This window comes from Peromyscus californicus, unplaced genomic scaffold, assembly GCF_007827085.1.
Source record: "Peromyscus californicus insignis strain IS unplaced genomic scaffold, ASM782708v3 Scaffold_9__1_contigs__length_137607984, whole genome shotgun sequence".
Taxonomy (NCBI): domain Eukaryota; kingdom Metazoa; phylum Chordata; class Mammalia; order Rodentia; family Cricetidae; genus Peromyscus; species Peromyscus californicus.
In genome coordinates this window covers 4,340,388-4,361,533 of record NW_026294617.1, presented here as the reverse complement: position 1 = coordinate 4,361,533, position 21,146 = coordinate 4,340,388, and the positions used below count along the sequence as shown (strand labels likewise).

Genomic DNA, 21,146 nt, shown 5'->3' with positions numbered 1-21,146 from the left:
AAATCCTTAATATACTAAAAAAAAGTTGACAACCATGAAAGTTTATGAAGATTTCCTGGACTTGTACAATATTAGAATTGAATTATAATTGTAGATCATCCTGTTTATTCACCAATTTTTTTACATTTCATATATTTTATATAGCAAATACTTACAAACTGTCTATTTTCTGTCTAGCATTATTCAATTACTTGTGGGTACTAGCAATGACAGAAAACATAAATTTTCAAATTATAGGCACTCTTGATCTTATTGTTTGAACTTTTGTGTGCTTATCTTGTGGTTGATATATTGTACACCCCAATAAACTTATCTGGGGGTCAGAGAACAGAACAGCCACTACATTAAACATAGAGGTTAGGCAGTGGTAGCACATGCCTTTTATCCTAGCATTCCAGAGGCGGAGATTCATCCGGATCTCTCTGAGTTCAAGGCCACGCTGGAAACAGCCAGGCATGGCGACACACACCTTTAAACCCAGCACTTGAGATCTCATGTCTTGCTAGGGAAAGACACAGGCCTTTAATGCCAGGAAGTGATGGCAGGAAGCAGAGAAGTATATAAGGCATGAGGAGCAGGAACTAGAGGCTTTTAAGCTTTTAGACTTTTAGCAGCAGTTCAGCTGAGATTCATTGGGATGAACTCAGAGGCTTCCAGTTAGAGGAAACAGGATCGGCTGAGAAGTTGTCCAGGTGAGTTTGGCTGTGGCTTGTTCTCCTCTGATCTTTCAGAATTCACCCCAACATCTGGCTCCCAGGTTTTTTTATTAATAAGACCTTTTAAGATTTGTGTTACACTATCCATTTCTTTATATGTTCTTGAAATGTGTTGATAGAGTTATAGAAGACATTAATGAAAATATCTTGATTTGAGTTTGTGGACCCAACATGAGTTATATCAAGCTACAACTCCTCACATGGTTCCTGGAAGCCATTTCTGGTGAAATATGATATATAGTAGAGTGCAGTGGGATCATCAGGCAATGTCTCTGCAGCTACAGACTTACCAGTTTTAAGTTCTTACCGGTGCTCTAAAAACTCATCATGCAATCCAGAATTATTATTGCCACTGTTCTCCTCCGGGAATGGTTTTCAGCTTACAACTTAATATCTCAATAACTGCCGCCCCATATGCAGTCACAAACACCTGAGAGCCACAGCTTTCCAAAGAAGATTAGCTACAAAAGACTTGTAATTCCTAACAAGAAGATCACATTAGAGCAATGGATCATAGAGAAACAGAGAAGACCTATATTGATTGACAATACACATAATCTGCTGATGCTGCACATTTAGCAGTACATGTACTGTGTGACATGTAGATCAAATTCACACCATGTGGTAAATAATCTGCAACACAGAAGAAATAGCAGGAGATAATCCAACTCAGAGAAATATAGGCTGGAAATGACTATTTTCCGCTTTTGTAAACTACTGAAAAAAAAATCTCACATTGAACTTGCAAATGAACTTTTATATAACGTACATCTGAATGAAGTAGACTGGTGTGGTCTCATATATTCAGCTCCTTTAGTACTTTACTACTATCCATGTGGCAGGATAAATTGCTTTGACAACACACATTTCTGGGAACATCATATTTATTAAGAATAACAATTTATCACTCAAATTTACATTTCAATGAAATGTTTTTCCAGGAAAATATTTTAATTTTATTTTGCCTTTTATATTTTCACCCGACAAATTAAGTGACTTGAAATAGAAATGGATTTTAAAAAATTACAACTTGTTATTATGGGCTATATAATCACATAAATCCTAGATTATTCTGCATATCTAAATTTTACCATCAGTCATGCATATACAGATTTTTGATTCATTGTAGTTTATGCAACAGATCTACATCAGGAGGATAAAGTCATATTCCTTAATACTGAAAATCCAACTATAAGTATTTGAGATTTCTCATTTATGCAGTCACTTTACTGTTACTCATTTATAATTTTACCTGTGTGGTAGTTTATTTTACAAGAACCTTTTACCAATCAGTACAATGAATAGTTATAATAATTAAGGGATGTTAGTCAAGGAGATATATAATAAGTTGCAGAAAGGCATTTCATGTACATGGTGATGGTTATTCTTCCTTGTCAATATGAATAAATTTGAAATCCTCTAGGAGCCACACCTCTGGATATGTCTGGAAGGATTTTTCCAGACAGGATTAAGTGAGGAAGGAAAGTCTACCCCAAATGTGGGCAGCAAACATCCCCAAGGTCCTGGTCCTAGGCAGAATAAAGGGATTCACCTCTCTGTGCTTCTTGATCTGTTTAGACGTGAAGAGTCCCCGCCAAAAGCACCCATGAACTCTGCTGTGTTTCCCCCTGGTGACATAGGAAACACTTTCAAACCATGGGCCCAAATCAAACCTTCTTCTTTAAGCTGCCTCTAGTCAGATATTTTGTCAGAACAATGAGAAAACTAACATTCATTACATTAAAATCATTTTATATAGAATACATAACAATATTCTAATTCTTCATAATACATTTATTTAAATTAGCAAAATGAGCTTGAGTATTCCAAACCATAACAATTTTTGAAAATATGAAATTTTATCATATATTACTAATGTTATTTAAAAACTTAGTGGACTTTTATCCCAATGACTTCTTTTGTATATGTGTTACTATTTACTTTCCAATGTATTTTACATACATTAAAATGCTACCTTAAGCCGGGCGGTGGTGGCGCACGCCTTTAAACCCAGCACTCAGGAGGCAGAGCCAGGCGGATCTCTGTGAGTTCAAGGCCAGCCTGGGCTACCAAGTGAGTTCCAGGAAAGGCGCAAAGCTACACAGAGAAACCCTGTCTCGTAAAACCAAAAAAAAAAAAAAAAAAAAAAAAAATGCTACCTTAATAATTTCAAAGAATTTTTTTTCTTGAGCGAATAATGACAAGAACCTGTATTGTATATTTCCTATATTCCAGAAACTATAGATCAGTGGTTCTCAACCTGTGGGTTTTGACTCTTAAAGGTAGAATGACCCTTTCACAGAGTTGCATATTAGATATCCTGCACATCAGTTGTTTACATTACGATTCAAAGCAGTAGCAAAATTACAGTTATGAGGTAGCAATGAAATAATTTTATGGTGGGGGGTCACCCCAACCTGAGGAACTGTTTTAGAGGGTTGTAGCATTAGGAAGGTTGAGAACCACTACAGTAGATAAGTCTTGTGAACTTTGTCTCATTTGCCTGGAAGTAATCTCGGGAGAGTGGGTATTGTGCTACAATAGTTTGTCCAATTGTTTATTTGTGATGCATATTGGGAAAAAACAGTCTCTTACAGTTCATTCTCAAATCTAGAGAGTATTTGAAATTATTATTTAGTCACATTGGTTTGTACGTTAAGCACCTACTACACATCAGGAGACACCGATGCTAGTAGGGCCACAGTAAGTCCCCCAGGGCTGAGCTATGGAAACTGTTGAGAATGAACTCAGTAGTAAGTTGTGATTCAGACAAGCATCTGCTCCCTGTAGCTTATCTTCTAGAGTTGCAGCAGATACAGAAATGTGCACAATTAATATGGAACAAGAGAGTAGACTAGCCACCACGACCCAATAATACTGTGATCTGAGCATAGTTATCAACTAGACATAGCTAGAAAAAGTGAGAAATGAGGAGAGGAGGAGAGGTTACTTTTTGGCTGAGTAGCTGGAGAATTATTTGGAAGAAAAGCATATATGCAGCCTCAAAAGGAAGAAAGAGTGAGACAGAAGGAGATCATCTTCAAGGACCATTAGAAAACAGTGGCCCTGTGACTTGAAATTGAATGTGAGATTACATGAAGTCATGAAATGGAGCAGGTAAAAAAATTACTCAACTAACAAATTTAAACTTTACAATTTGGGTTTATTTTGTTAAGAACAATTATCAAGCCATGAGACGTCTAGAGTAGAGTACCCCTGGTAGATTTCTATCATCCCTGCCTATGGGACAATCTTTTAGGGACATATCATTGTCAGCAATTAGTTGAGTGAAAACTGGTGAATGAGGGGCTTTGGAAGCATCCAGTACAAGGATGGGCCATCAAGTTAGCTGATTAAATGGCCTTACACTGCAGTGTGGATGAATTATTAAGACCCTTTGAGCTGTTTGTTTTACTGTATTTTGAAGTTTTGGTGTTATTGGAACAAACACCTCAGCAGCTGTCCCTTTTGGAAAATGGTCCTCTGTTTTTGAGTAATTGTCACACAAACATTAAATGTCCATGTTTTTATCCTGGGTATATTCCATCTAAATGAAATTGTTTTTTTCCCCTTTAGAGAAAAATTCCTACTCTATTTTTCTGTCTACTTCATGCACAATTATGCATTCTTTGCTGTTCTGTTAAAACTTTTTGTGTAGCTTTTAAATATAAAATGTCATGGGTTTTGAATCCTCTAAAAATATTTCAATTAGTTCTCTGAGTTTTTCTTTCAAATTTAAAGCAGAATTATTATTTTCTCTTGTTTGCCTATATTGAGATGATGTTATACTGTGGGCTGACAGGTAATGCCCAGTTGGTTTCTGCATTCTTAACATCTATTAGGCATATAGTATAACAGAGCTTATTTAAGAGGAGAATTTTCTGATCTTCTTATATCCTGTCAGTTTTATTCTTACCTAAATGGTGTCCAAACAAAGCCCTTTGAAGGATGCTTACCCATGCTTCTACATTGTAAATTTTATTATGTGTGTTTTAAGGTGCATCATTTCTATTCATTTACATTTTCTTTTTGCAAATAAGTATGAAGGAAGAGGCAATAGTTCCACTTGTTGCTTTTCACAGTTTTTAGAATCAGAATGTAAAACTTTTAAAAGGTATTTAAAATATAAATAACTGTGAATAAATAAATACTCAAGTATTAAGAATATCCTACTTTAAGAAAGTTCTTTTGCAGTGTTCTGTTAAGAATTTTAATTCCCAGAGTAATTATTTGATCATTGAACATTATTTGAATGATTTCTAATTTATGACTTTTTCTCAAAAAATACTCTTTGATATCACTTATAAGTGTAATCTAAAAATCATCAAACTGTAGGTATAGAATGGTGAGGCTGTAGACTCATGGTTCTTAACATGTGGGTTGCAACCCCTTTGGGGTCAATCGACCGTTTCATGACGTCACATATCAGATATCCTGCATATCAGATATCTACATTATGATTCACAACAGTAGCAAATTACAGTTATGAAGTATCAATGCAAATAATTTTATGGTTGGCAGTCACCACAACAGGAAAAACTGCATTAAAGGGTCACGGCATTAGAAGGATTGAGAGGCACAGCTCTAGGAAGAGGTGAAGGTCAGAGAAGCAATTACTGTAAAGGGACACAGCATTTCAGCAGGACAGGGAGAGCATTTGTAAGTATGTCACAAATAGCCACAGTTGAAAATAATAAAATCTGTTCAAATTTCATTTAAAAATAATTTTGTATTATTCTTACCACAAACCAAGGATAAATTGGTAAACCATCAATGGTAGCTTGATTTAAACTTTATGCAAAAATTTACATTTAGATCAAAAACTCACATTTCATCTATAAATATGTACAATAACCTACACATCAAAGCTATTTTTAAAGACTTATTAAATATGGAAATCTTAAAGTCTTAAAATAAAATCGTCACATCTGTTGCCTTTGGCCTTTCCCTTGTCCCCTGTTTTGAAGTACGAAAAGGCTCAGATTATACAGGGAATCACCTGGAATGAATTTCAAATATTAAAAAAAAGTATATTAAGAGTATACTTGATGTTCAAGAACAAATTGAGTAATTTCACTTTAAAATAATCATAGAAACAATGTCGTGGTAACAGAGTAGTTTAGCTCATATATTTAGGCAAAAATAAATGTTACTATCCACTTAAACTCTGTATCTTAAAATATGATTTTCTTCCTTTCCACCACTATTTGAAACAATTACTTTCAACAAGAAATTTATATCTGGAAGACAGAATTATGTGGTGGGATGGGTGAGAGTCAAGTTGATGAAAAGAACTGGGAAAATCCAGGTCAACAGGTTGCTTCGTTGATACAGAAGTTTACTAGTGTGATTTATATATCCATCTATAAAAGCACTTTTGTTTTCTCACATTTTATTTATAGATATCTACAAGATTTTCAAGCAAAATAAATTATTTTACACCTATTTTATGTTAGCTTTCCTATTTTACATTATTTTATTTTCTTACATAACTTATTTTCCCATGAAGATACTCCCCCACATGAACTCTAGGTTGCTTTCTCTGCTCTGTATCCCAAATTTCAACACTAGGTATTTAATTTTAAATGCAGATTTTGCTAGTTTGCTAGATATCATAACTGTAGAATTATTGAGAAACTTACAAAACTTAAATTGATTCTACTTTTCTCTGTAATGAGAAAAAGAAATGTGATTTGAACTAAGAGCCAAACAACTTCTCTATAAGTTTCTTATCATATTGTCATTTATGAATGATTTTTATTCTTTAATTCCATAATTACAGTCAATCTTTTGATTAATTCTTCAGTCAAGTGAATTTTGAATAATTCTTGAATCAAGTAACTTGCAGATATAGACTCATCATAAATAAGAATTTTTTTTCTTCTAGAAACATGTTGGTTAAATTTAAATTCACATGAAATTCATAACAGACTTTTTGGCATAGGACGTTTAAATGTGAAATACTGATCCCAGTGCCACATCCAGCATGGCTCCCGGGACAGACCTGACCGGTACAGTACGGAGCTGAAGAGAGGACAAATGCACGGCCACACAGAGCTGGGTTCAGGTGGATGAGGCTCTGATGGAGAAACCTCAGTGCCCTGGGCATTCAGCTTGTTTGTTATATAGGTTGAACAAGGATGTTGGGCTATTCCATACAGCATGTTTATTACATGCAGATAAAAAAAAGGCAGTGTTTACGGTTTACAGTGGACAAGGAGACAATTTAGCTAAGCTCTGCAGGAGGGGTCTGTATAAGGGAGCTGTCTTCAGTCCATAAATAGTAAGGGGAGGGCAGAGAAAGCTATGGAGGAAATTTCCTGTACATTCTATCAACATCCTCACAAGGACTAGCTTTTCCATCCCTCTGAACCTCACCCCAGAAAGGAAGCTTTGCCATTTTACCATGAGTCTGTGGTTAAGGTCTTTGACATAGCTATGGCCATGTCAATATGTTCATTCAGGACTTAGTCATTCTGATCCTACAGTCCTCTACTCCCTGTAACCAAGCTATATTATACTTTCTTTAATCATGGGAAACTTTATTTCTTTCCCTAACAACCTCACCACCTAAAAAAAGTCTAGTATTTCCAATATATTAGAAATTTTTTACTTTACTTACCATAATTTTAAGTTATAAAAATGTAAATATGCATGAGCTATGGACACATTTTAGTCAACTTAAAGTGAATGCAATTCTTTTTCTTATTTTTAGGCATAATTTAATCATGTACAGTGGCAGAAAAATCACTATGATATAATGAGGTTAGGCACTTGTTTACTTGCCCATTACTGGAAAAATGCAAAATATAAGGGCAAAACTATGAGCAGAAGTTTTAAGAGTCAGATTAATATTTCAAAAGGAATTTTCAGAAGTATTGTTAAAAGTGAATGTTCATTAGATAGAAGATGCAGATATTATTTAAAATCAGAAACTATTGAAGAACTAAAAACACACGTGTACTTGTTAAGCTTGGAAAAAAATAGGGAAAAGTTTGCACATTCTCATGTCTTGTTTATCATATAATTAATTTATATTCCTTAAGTGGATCATCAGTATAAATGGAGACTTTTCTCTGTCCCATCCCATCCTGCGGCCGCTTCCAAATAATCACTCAGAGGCTTGTATTAATTATAAATGCTTGGCCTGTAGTTTAGGCTTATTACTAACTAGCTCTTACACTTAAATTAACCCCATTCCTATTAATCTTTTTATTAACATGTCGTCTGTGGCTTACCCATCCTCCAGCATCCTGTTTCCTGGGCAGCTCCCAACATCTGTTTCAACCCCAACAATCTTCCTCTGAGTCCTGGTCCCAGTTTGATTCCTTTACCTAAACTTATCCTGTCCTGCCATAGGCCAAAACAACTTTATTATCAACCAATGAGAGAAACACATATTCACAGCATACAGAAGGACCATCCCAAAGCATTTCTCCCTTTCTGTCTAATCAAAATGGAAGGTTTTAAATTATAAAATTGTAAAATTACCTATAACAAAACAGTTATCAAGCAAGTATTACAGTTACAATATCTAGTCTATTTGTATTTGACAAAATCAAAGAAAACATTTGATTATCCATCCTATCTTGGTGAGTCCAAAGTTGTATATCTTATTTACCCTTTTATCATAACTGATATGGAAATCTGGGACCAGAGCAGGTTTATTAAAAGATGAAATCAATACAGTACACTCATGAATACAGAATGAAGTGGCGCCAATGCCCCTTTGCTTCCAAGGCAGGGAGAGGCCAAACAGCAAGCCACACTTCTCCACTGCTCATTGCCAGTCCTGCCTGACCCAAGAGAAAGAAAGCAAGTGACCCTTCCACCTGGGGTCTTATTGGGTTAGGTATCTTCAGAGAAGATCAGGCCCATTAGATCAAGCCATTCCATACAATTGGCTATTGAACTGAATTTCCACAACATTTCCCCCATTTTCTTCTAAAATAAAAAGGAAGGTTCTAATCCTCACATATAAAAAGTTATATATGATAAGAACAATTATCAAGTAAGAAATACATCTCACATGTCCAGACCATAGGTATTAGGCAAGTTTTATAGAAATTCATCCAATAGTCTTTCTTTACTGAAGAATCTAAGTTTTGTACCTAATATGTCCTTAGCCATGATTCAGGAGGATTGTAACTGTAATTATTTAGTCTTCAACCCTATCAAAGACCTGAGAAAGAAATAATATTACCTGAGTAAGCAGGAAGTTCAAGCAAGTGACTTCCAAAAATGTATGAAAGGACAGAAACAGCTGGCTGCCTGGACAGTCACCCTTTGCAATGTTGGGGCATCCATCTTTGGTCTACAGGCCTGGAATATCTGACAGACCTTTTTCAGAAGCAGGAAATTTTGAAAGACTTGTCTTATGTCTTAGCAAAGTTCAGCAGTTGCTTTTTTTTACACCTTGCTGGTCCAGTTTCAACAGTAACTGTTAGCAATTGAGTCCAGGGCAGTTTCTTTGACCACATGGCTAGCTTTTGCCATATGGATTGTCTTTGATGCCCATCATTCTCTCTGAAGTAGATTGGAGCTGCCAGGAGAAGGTGTGCCCTACTGTCATGAAAAGCTTTAGGTTATTAATACATTTTAAATGCAATATTCTGTAGGTTTCTGCAGTGTTTGAAGATTACCTATCTAGTTGAAATATATCTTTGTATGCCTACAAAACCTAACATGACTATAAGTTTGACTATTATAGACGACTATTAATTTCTATTTTTAATTATCCATTACATTTTTAATGAGCTGCATAAACAATACCTTAAACAACTGAAAAAATATACATACAGCATAACAAAATTGACTTTGAATTTGTATCAATAAACTAAAATCAATAACAATGTAAAATATTTTGAGAAGAACAATTGTTTCTTTGGATTAAAGTAGATTCAATAATCTACCCTTTTTTTTCTATCGTAAAAATCTACCCTTCTTCCCATCATTTCTACATCATATCCCCCTTTGTTTTTTAGAATGAGATTGACTATGGCCAATAACAGTTTATAACCAGGCCCCTAAACAAAGTCAAACATCCACAATCCATTTTTGGGGAATATGGGTATAGTTCTCTAGACTACTTTCTGTTGTTTGGGGGTGCTGTTAACCTTTTTGAGACCATGAGAAAATTTAGTATAATGGTTAAGTCTTGTTTACAGTATTTTGTGAGGTTGGATCATCTTAGTGGCCTTGAAGCTGTTTTGAATGCTGGATCATCTGGACCATCATTTTATTGGTGTCTGGTCCTCTTGCTCTGAAAATATATAAACTTTTAAAGGTAACATACATCTCCATATTAATACAAATATAAACTGTGCATTGTACATAAGCAAGTCAAAGATAATTTTTTGTTTTATGTCTAAACAAGTAAAATATATGTTACATATATTGTAGTTACTTTAGGTTCATTTTCCCATGTTTGTAGTTAGGGTTTCAAGGGCTCTTCCTTGGTCAAACCTGATTTTTTTCTTAACCCAGAATGAATCCAGAGCCTCTCATTTTCTATGGGAACAAAAGCAGAACCTTTTTCCCAAAGTAACATATCCCTTGACTTAAATTTTGAAGTCAAGACATTTTAAAAATATATAGGTTGATTTAATCCAGCAACTTTTATAATCAAATGTCTCTCAGCAGTTATCATTTGTTCATTAGCTGTCAAAAAATTTAAAAAGGACACAATAACATACAGTATTTAGACTCTCCATGTATTTCCCATCCTTGTGTGGCTTATTATATATACATATTTGGTTTTTTGAGACAGGGTTTCTCTGCATTGGTTTGAGTCTTTCCTGGGACTCACTCTGTAGTCCAGGCTGGCCTCGAACTCACAGAGATCTACCTGCCTCTGCCTCCTGAGTGCTGGGATTAAAGGCGTGAGCCACCGCTGCCCAGCTGGCTTATTGTATTTTTTATTATTATTTCTTTTTAAAGGACTTTACTATTTTATTCTTAATCTATTTTCTATATATTCTCTCTTCTCTCTCTCTCTCTCAAGCCAATGCATTCTTTAAAAACACTGTGACCCATTCAGAGGTCTTTATGTTTGAATCTGTTCTTACTGTGTATCTTTAATTCTCTTTGTATGAGCAAACTCTAAATCCACCATGCACTCTGTGCCGTGGCTTGTATAAGACTATGAGAATCCACCGTGTTGCGGCTCGAACTGCATGCCATGGTGGTCAGGAGATGTCTTTGTACCATGGCCTCTATGAGAGACGTGAACTATGAAGCTGCTCTTGGTTCCGTTTTTGTGTGTCTAGAACCCTCCTTTTTTTTAAAGCTTTTTCAGGCTTTATGTGGATGTACATGTGGCATGTTGGAGCAAAATACATAAACTGAGGCTTTTCTATTCTACCCCATCCAGCAGCTGCTTCCAAATAATCACTCAGAGGTTTATATTAATTATAAATAGTTGGCTGGTAGCTCAAGCTTATTACTAACTACCTCTTACACTTAAACTAACCCATTCCTATTGATCTATTGTCATGTGGTCTGTGGCTTACCCATCTTCCAGCTTCCTGCTTCTTGGGTGGCTCCCACCATCTGTCTTGATTCTGTCCCTCTTCCTCTGAGTCCTTGTTGATTCTTCTGACTAACTTTATCTTGTCTGGCCAGAGGCCAAAACAACTTTATTACAAACCAATGAGAGAAATACATATTCACAGCATACAGAAGGACCATCCCATCATATATAAGTCATTAAAAGCAATTCCTAAAGCATTAGAGGGGAGTTATGTTTAAAACAGAAGCTTCTGGATGGTAGATTTGAGATGCAGAGGTCTGAATTTCATGTAGATTGCTCTTTGTCCTAACTCTATAGTTCTTTCATTATCTGTCATGTACACATGTACACATACAATTTTCATGAGAACATTCCTTAAAACTTAAGTATACCTTTAAAGCATGTCCTTGGTTGTATTTAAAGAGCACAGATGACTAAGATTTAGTTCACCAGGAACTAGCACAGAGAACTATTTGGCAGCAAATGCCACAGCAGAAAGCTCACAGAATATAGAATGTTGTGGTATACTGACTTACTTTTTTATTTACCAAATGTTTAGGGAGTATGCACATGAGCCAGCTACTCTGTTGAAGCTAGAAATACATTACAAGCAAAACTACATGCTGTCTTTCCTCTTAGAGCTTTCAGTCCAGAAGGCAAGACAGCTAATCAAAGAACTTCTTCAAGTAAATGTAGAATTTTAATACATGGTATAAGAGGGGCTCACAAGGCCACACCCCTAAGTGAAGAGCTATTGGTAGTTGATGGCTGCTAGAAGAGAATAATCATGGATATGGAAGAAGTGGTTCATCCTGATTGGTGTACATACACGCAGCACTAATTGTACTCAGTGGGATATTTTTAAAAGGTTGTGAAATTGGCGGGGTTCAGGAAGTCTAGGAGTGGTTGTGATGGGAATGGATGTGATAAAAAAAAACATTGTATTAAGACATAAAATCCTGTAATAATATTTTTTAAAAAGAAATATCTTTTTTCCTGTATGGGAGAAATTGAGGGAGAGCATAATGATCTTTGAAAGAGAATAATGTCTTCATAGGTCATGTTCAGGACTCTAGTCTTGAACATAGTATAATAAGAAACTATGTTATAAAGATCACATAGTTCAAAACAGTTATTTTGGCTACAGTTTTAAAGACAGATTAAAAGAGTAGGTAGTGAAACAAAGAAAGCTTTCATCAGTAGTTCAGGAATAATAGCTTCCTCAAGTACAAGGAGTCGTCAAGATTTAAATAAGTAGATGGCATTAATGAATAGTGTCAGCCTTGTCTAGTAAACTGGACAGATGAGGTGACCCACTTTTCCATTGTCATGTATTGTTGGGCGGGAAAGGGGGCACTGCACTAAGGAAAGATTGTGTAGAGAGGAGCTGCCTGGAATTCTACTCCATTTGTCTAGGTAAGAACAGTGTAATGATTTTGAGTATGCAATAAAGGAGATGGTATACTCTGCTATATATAGTATACTGAGTTCAAAGAAGAAAATAGATGACAAGCAGTAAGTGGACACAAATGAGTCAACTCCACTTCTACTGAAAGTGAAGGTACAGGTGCAGATGAATTGTCTTACTGGGCAAAAGAGGTAAAAATAGAATATGAGAGTAAGTGATGAAACTAGGGACTCTCCCACCTGCAACAAAACTGCATACAGATGTTGAATAGACAAACAAAGACAAGAGATTGAAGAGAATGACTGATATAGGCAGCATTACATGATTATGCAAAAATAAGAAAATATGACTATGAAGATCCATTTTATGTTAAAAAATGTACAAATTCACAAAAAAAATTTCCTTTGATAATGAACTATTTTCCAAACAACCATGTTGTATGAGAGACTAACTTGCTATTTGGTTTGATAGCAGTAATGTATGTTGTCAGAACCACAGTGGCTCACTATGTATTATCCCTAAGAAGATGTAGGCAAGAAGCCAAGGTTTGGTCTCCAGATCCCACATGTTGAAAGACTAGAGTTAAGTAATGAATTAACATATCCAATGAATTAACATATTTCTCTAAATTAAAAGCTAGAATGTTCCACACAGTGACTTCAGACAGTAGGGTTCTTCTGGGTGCTTCTCCAAAGGAGAACTATCTCAGTCAGAATCAACATGCTGTCAGAAGTCACTGGACCTAAAGTCAACCTGTTATTTGTATTTAATTAGAACAGTTAGTATACTTATGTTGATTTCTGAATTAATATTTACCTGACTTTTATTAAAAATATTATGTCTTCTGTGCCCCTGTCCATACATATAAGTGAATGTATATGTGTGTATTACACATATATTACATTATATAATTATATTATTTATTTGTATATTTGTAATTTATTATAAATAATATATTTAAATTATATAATATATCTATATATATAAATCTCACTCATTTCCTCTTTTTCTGAGAGAAAATATATAAGATTCATATCCTTTCATTGTGCTGAGAAACAGTTGGTACTAGGGTTTAGTATAAGAATATTTTCAGTGAATGGTATGTGATATAGGAAGTTAAACAGTGCTACACCACAGAACAATTTAGCCAAGTTGTGTGGTAGTTTTTCTTGATATAATTAGGATGAAGGCCATTCTCAGACACTAGGTATTCTAAGAAACAGCTATTTTTAAAAACCAAATTTCAGCATTATCATTATAAAACATCAAAATATGAAAAAAAGTTCAGATGATATTGTGAGCATTCTCATTAATGAGTCAGTTTCATCATTACATAAGGCTCAAATGAATACTGAGATAAGTATTTAAACAGAAGGAAAGTATACAAACTAACTCTTTAAAAATGTACACATTTCCCTCTCATTAAAAAAATAATTGCCATCTATTAATTAAAGGTTTTCTTATTTATTCAAGCATTAGGATTTTTTTGTGTGTCAAATTCTAATCCCTGTTATGCCTAGGAACCACATGATTTATTTTTCATTAAAATATCTGAGACACATGTTATGTGGAAATGGTAGGAATGTGATCAATAACTGAAATGAATTTATCATTTAGAAATTGCTCTGATGCAATCAGTCCCTGAAAAACTTGCTACCAGATAAGCTATCAAAGAGGTCTTAGAAAACAGATATTCATAGAGCAAAGTTAATGTCTCTAATCACATTTGAAAGCACACAGAAAGGCTTGTGTGAAGACAAAGATTATTTCACACACTCCAAGACACAAAAGGTCTACATTGTGTTTGCTGACAATTTTCACCAGTCATGGGCTTATGGGTTATGGTTTTAAGCTAGGAGACCTACATGTAGGGATACAGAGCTGCCCAATAGCATGTATTTGCCAGCTAGTCTGTGAACAGTCATGGGCTTATTTGTATATCTTGGACAGAGAACACACAGAACCAGAATGCTCCTCAACAATGAATGACAGATTAAGAACGTATGAATGTAGTTTGTGATGGCTTATATGCAATTATGACACTTGTGGATTTGGTAACTCCTCATATCTCTATCAGTTCATGATTAACACATGTATAATAGTTAATGACTACTTAACTTGAAATACCTTAACATGATTTGCTTATATTTTTTGAGAAATAAACTTATTTATCTTTTAAAACTAAATTTAAACATTCTCCAATTAAGTTCTTTTCCAAAACTTAAAGGCAAAACTTTTCCCTTTGTTATGATATTAATAAAACAGGCTTAATTTTAGTACAAATGTCTTCAAAATTCAATGCAAAATTCAAAAATTGATTTTGGAATGCACTAAAATAATGTTCTTAAAACTGTGATATTTAAAGTAAATGAGAAAAAGACACAGTGATGACCTTGGCCTTAGTGTAGAACCAAGAACAAACTAGTTAAGGTAAAGGAGCTACAAAACTGCAAGATAAGGAAACTGTAGGGAGTCATGGGGGAAGTGCTTACAGTTCCTTTGGACAAGAAACAAAGGTTAGAAAAAGTGTGAGCAGGCAGAATATTAATCAGCCCCCTTTGGGGACTCAGAGTAGAATTAACTTAGAATAAATGTTAACACTGCAATGGATCACAGGAAATCACTTTGAAGGAGAAGTTTTCTGATGGGCTTAGAGCCATACAATAAACTTCTTGACTTTTTTTCTTGGATTTTCCTCTTTATCTCTGTGTAATCATATGTCTATGAATCCCTGTTTATACATGCATGTACTTTTGATGATTATAAAAAGGAAAGAATGTAGCATGTACCATTGCTAACAAAGTGAAACATCTCAACCACAATATATATGGGAAATAGAGGGTAAAAATTAACGTAACTAGAAATACAAATACCTAGCAAACATCACATATAAATGTTAAACAGAAAAACAAAGATTTAAATTAAAATATTTCAAGCCATAGAATTATCTACAACTACCAAAAAGTAAAGCATAATGTAATACAAAACTGAAGAGAAAATAACTTCTTTTAAAATGTGTGGGAGAGGTCCTGGGGAAGACCTCTCTAATTGGTTGAACAGTGCCGAATGGTAAGGCCTGAAAACATACATAAAAGTAACATTATATGGTTGAAGTAGGATATATTTAGGAATATATGTGCATATACATATGTGCATGCAAAAGCAATTAGTGGACAATAAGGCCATGGATTTGAAGAGGAATGGGAAGGGGTATCTGGGAGGTTTGAGAGAGAGAAAGTGGAAGAGAGAAGTGTTGTAATTATATTATAATCTCAAAAATAAAAATAAATAAAATAAAATATATATGCATGGTAAATCATTGTCATTGATATAAAGGCAGCCCTTCCAGAAAGCCAGATACAAGACAGGGTGAGGCCAGAGGCATAAAGAAGTTATACACTTAGAGCAATCATTTCAGCTGAAAATGGATTCAAGCAAACATATCAATATGTGTAAAAATCTCACTTCAAAAGATTCCCCCATGGTTTACTAACAGTTTAAAAAAAACAGAAACAAAATCACTCACTGCTTTGGCATTAGAGTAAGAGATAAAGTGTTTTATCATGATTAAAAGCAAAATACAAAATAGTGGAGATTCATTTGGAAAAGTGTAAGCGCTATTATTCATTATTAGATAAAAAGTATTTACTATTAAAACGTCCTCTATTCTTTTTTGTTTGTTTGTTTTTGTTTTTCGAGACAGGGTTTCTCTGTGTAGCTTTGTGCCTTTCCTGGGACTCACTTGGTAGCCCAGGCTGGCCTCGAACTCACAGAGATCTGCCTGGCTCTGCCTCCCGAGTGCTGGGATTAAAGGCGTGCGCCACCACCGCCCGGCCCCTCTATTCTTTAAAGACTGCTTTTTCTAATAATTATATCAATAGTTCCTCACTTGAATTAGTGATGTGAAGACTCCACTACATGCTTTAAGTGACTTTGGCCTTGGTTATTTTCACCAAATGACCAAGTCTGTGTAAGAAATGTGCTAATAAGATTTCTGACATTAAATAGAAATGAGGCATTTTTCACTTTTAAAATATTTAATGTAGGAAAATGCTACAGATGTAATTGTAAAATGACAAAGCTGTCTAAATACAAGAACAAATTTTTTTTTGGCATGGAGTTGACAAGTCCATTCTAGTAGGTAGTGTTATATCACTCCATAATATGACCAATTATACACTTGAAAGAATAAATTGAGTGTTAAAATATGTCAAAATATGGTTGTGATTCTATAATACATGAAGTCTGTAGATAATAATGTGTGAAAATGAACACAGATATGAATCTGAGACATGGAAATCCATATGTCAGTTATTGCCATATAATATTACCATTGAGACTTAAGATGCCCAAGAAACATAATGTCACAGAATCACCCGTTGTTCAATTAGGATTTGTGGAAAACTAAACTCTTTAGTATTTTAGGATATATTTATAAGTTTCTTTACAACTGCATTTGAAAGTTTAGTTTGAAAACTAAGAGCCTAATGCAAAAGGAAAATAAAACAACAAAAGCAGTCTAGCAAGCAACCACAAATCAAAAGCTTATGAAATATTCAATACACATTCAATGCTAACTCCTTATGACAGAACCAGGCAATACAAAGTAAGATGTGTCTACTCTAATTCATTACTCAGAAATCGCAGAGTAAATAATCATTGAACTAATTTTGAAAGTGGACATAATTAGCACAATTAATCATCAGCTATAAATTATTTAATTCAATAATAGTCCTGGAAGAAAAATTAGTATTATGGTCACTTTTTCATTGAATACTCATCATCATAATGTTGTCAACTAGAATGTATGATGCCATCAAATAATTTAAAAATGTTTAAGTTCAGTTAATATTGTTAAGATGCATTAACTTGTACATTATAGGATAATGAGTTTAAGAAAGCCAATTCAGTAATTATCTCTGATTTGAATTTCTGTGACATAAACCAATTAGTCCCCTACGCAGTCCACATAAGCTCTGGCTCATCAACACTATGTTGCAAACATGTTGAATAGAATTCTAAAATAAGGACAAGAAAACATATATGAAATGAGATTAAATTCAATCCCTTACAAAGACACTTTATCACTCTGATACAAATAAATGAAATTTTAATATATAAGACATTCAATTTCACTTGTTATCAAGAATGACAAAAACCTATAAATACTGTGGCTAGGAAAACAATGAAAGCAAGTTCTCAGTAACCACAACTAGCTGTGTCAAAGAATTTCCTGCCTTTGGACTGATGAGCTTTTCTTGCAGGGCTGCATGAAGCTGTAACTTAACCTTAGCATATTCCTTGATAAATGCTGGCAACAGGGAGAGTTGAGATAAAGTAATGTAACTGAACAAAGAGGGGTGGAGTGGAGGGAGAAATGTACCCACATCTCTACACTGGCTGAGTTTGGGACACATTTTAAGCCATCTGAAGAGCAAGAGTTGAAATGGAAGGGATAGGTAGAGAAAAAGTATTAAGAAATGCTCTTGAAATAAAAATTAAAATCTACTTTTCATATTTTGAAAACCATTAAGAATACACTGAAGTTGTTTCTGTCCACTGAATGTTGGATTTTGGTCATGCTGCCTCAAGGCAAGAAGCCCTTTACTGGATAAGTTAACACACATGTTTTTTTTTTTATTTGAAACATTTGCTGGATTACACAGCTGAACATAAAACAGGCATGTTTTATTTTCATCAGGTTATTTCCACTGCATGCTTAATGGATTCGATGTAAGTCCCTTTAGAAGTAATATGTGTTGGGCTCAAATTTCTATAGTATATTAGATGCTTGTGTCCATCTCTAATGTTCTAATAAGCAGGAATTGTGTGAGATTCAATGGTCAGCACCATTTTCCTGCTCTGAGTAATGCAACATATAAAACAAGTATTAATAAAATATAACATTGCCTACCTTGTTCAGTTCCTCAGAACCTGTGGAAGATGTCATGCCAGCCCTGATTTTGAGTTTAGAAGTGATTTGTATGTAATAGCCTATTGGGGTTGGTATATAAACCTGTGGGGTCAATGACTGTGATTTTCAAAGCGAAGAGCTCAGATAATTGAAAAGGAAAAAGATGGTGAAATTGGTAGGCTGGTTTTCCACTGTGTTGGCTATTCCCTTGACAATGCAGAGATTCTACAATAGATCAGTTGGGGCACTCAAATTGTTTCAGTTTTACAGCCTATGTTGAGGTGTAAAAGTACTTTTTCACAAACTCTTGAGCAATGTCAGATAATTTAATTGCTTGGCTATTGATGCTCACCTGTATCAAATGGACTAAGGTCTCATGTCTTTAAGTGATTACACTGTTAAGTAAAAAAAATGATATGGGAATGCAAAAATATATAGAATAATTAAATAATTCACATCTTATTAGTATCAGATATATTTATCAACTAATTATGTTATTTATGATGATAATTAACAATAAATTTAATATTAAATTTTGGATAGCATAGTTCACACATAGCTGATAAAGGTTGTACTGGATCCAAGTCAGTGAAATGTAGCTTCAGGAACTTCTAAAGCCTGCTAGATGAGGAGTCTTGACTGCTCAAACAACCTTCTCAGGTCTGAATGAGATTCTTAGCTTTGACAGGTTAGATTAACTGCATTGCATTTTTCTGGAAAATGTATCAGTTTGGTAAGCTTTTCAATTATTTAGTTGTATTTTCTATATTTCTGTTTCTCAAAAGACAAAACAGAACAGAAAATTACAAAAGCCTCCAAGCATGTTAAATTAGAAGTGATTTGTGGGCTGGAGAGATGGCTTGGCAGTTAAAAGCATTACTGCTCTTGCCAAGGACACCAGTTCAGTTCCCAGCACCTACGTGGTGGCTTAAAACTGTCCATACCTCTAGTTACAGAGGATCCAGCACATTTTTCTAGACTCTGTAGGCACAAGGCACACAGGCAGTGCACTTTCATACATGCACGATCAACATTGATGCATATAAAATCAAAATAAATAATTTCGGAGGAAATTGTATTAGAATGTTCCTGGAGAAAGTTATTCAGCGATTTCATCTTATAGCACAGCTTAGGCTACTCAGCAAACATGCTGTCATTTGCAGAAGTTCCTTTTGATCTAAGTGTCTTCTGCAGCAGACCCATAAAAATTAGAATACAAAATGATGATATCATGTCTTACTCTCCTCTCTCTCCTTTATATAAATGGTTTAATTATTACTTTATATTTTCCATGGTGCTCTGGCTATAAGTATTTTTTAAAGAAAATGCAATTTGTTTGTGACATGTAAAAGTATGAGTGATTGTTCTGTGAGAATGAGGTATTTGGAGCTGAGGTATTTGGACAAAAGGAGAACCACAACATGTTCCATGGAGGAACCAATTTTCTCCCATCCAAGAAAAAGACAAAGAAAATCAATAAACAAGCAGTCATAATAAGACTAACTAGACCTTTGCTACAACCACCAAAATGAGCTAGGAAAGGTATATCTAAACAATACAAAATGTATCTGATTCTAAATGGAAGATCAAGGTTGGGGTAGACATTCTAGACTTCCATTTCCTCAGGTACAGCGCAGACATTGACACCTTAGAATTTTTCAACCAAGGCTAATTGTCAAAGTCATCTGCAGGGTATTGTAGGGATACAAGTGTCAGGGTATTTACAAGTCCAGAGATCTGCATAGCGTAACTACAATGAAAACATACTTGTTTTTTACAGTGCTTTTTTTTAAAGATGATTCTTGCTTCCTTTGGCTGTTTTGCCTTGTGACATAGCACTTTTCAATTTAGTATGATTCTCTCTGCTTAGTCATTTTTTCCTGTTGCTGTGATAAAATAACATGAAAGGGGCTATTTAATGGAAAAGGGGCCAGGCGGTGGTGGCGCACACCTTTAATCTCAGCACTCGGGAGGCAGAGGCAGGCAGATCTCTGTGAGTTCGAGGCCAGCCTGGACTACAGAGTGAGATCCAGGAAAGGCGCAAAGCTACACAGAGAAACCCTGTCTCGAAAAAACAAACAAACAAAAAAAATGGAAAAGGGGTCTATTATGACTCATATTTAAGGCTACAGCCCAGCGTGGTGGGAAAGTCAATGGTGGCTAGGATTTGAAAAGGCAGCTGATTAGGTTGCCTCTACAACCAGAAACCAGAGTTAAATGAATGCTGCTGCTGGGCTACATTTTACATGGCCCAGGATCTCACCCATGGAATGTTCTACCCAAAGGTAAGACATACCTTTCTATATAAATTAACTTAATCAAAACAATCTTTCACAGATATTCTCAAAGACAAACACTACTCTAATGTTACCACTATATACCACACTCCTCTACCTCTGCTACATAGAGAATAGGTCAGATGATGTCTTTTGAAGACTTTAGCTAATTTCCTGTATAAATGAAAAGTTAAGAATAAAAATAGACTAGAACATGTTGAACAATCATGAAGTTTTCCTATAAAAACGTTGAATATTTCAGTCTTGCTCATATTCACTAAAACTAAGCATCATGTTAAGTATAAATTTAGAACAAGATTTA

General features: G+C 34.8%; 1 protein-coding gene across 5 annotated transcripts in view; it reads left to right on the top strand.

The window, feature by feature from the left end:
• Positions 1-21,146, top strand: part of Naaladl2 (N-acetylated alpha-linked acidic dipeptidase like 2) — a 1,340,311-nt gene that overhangs the window by 895,042 nt on the left and 424,123 nt on the right. The gene's annotated exons all lie outside the window — the stretch shown is intronic.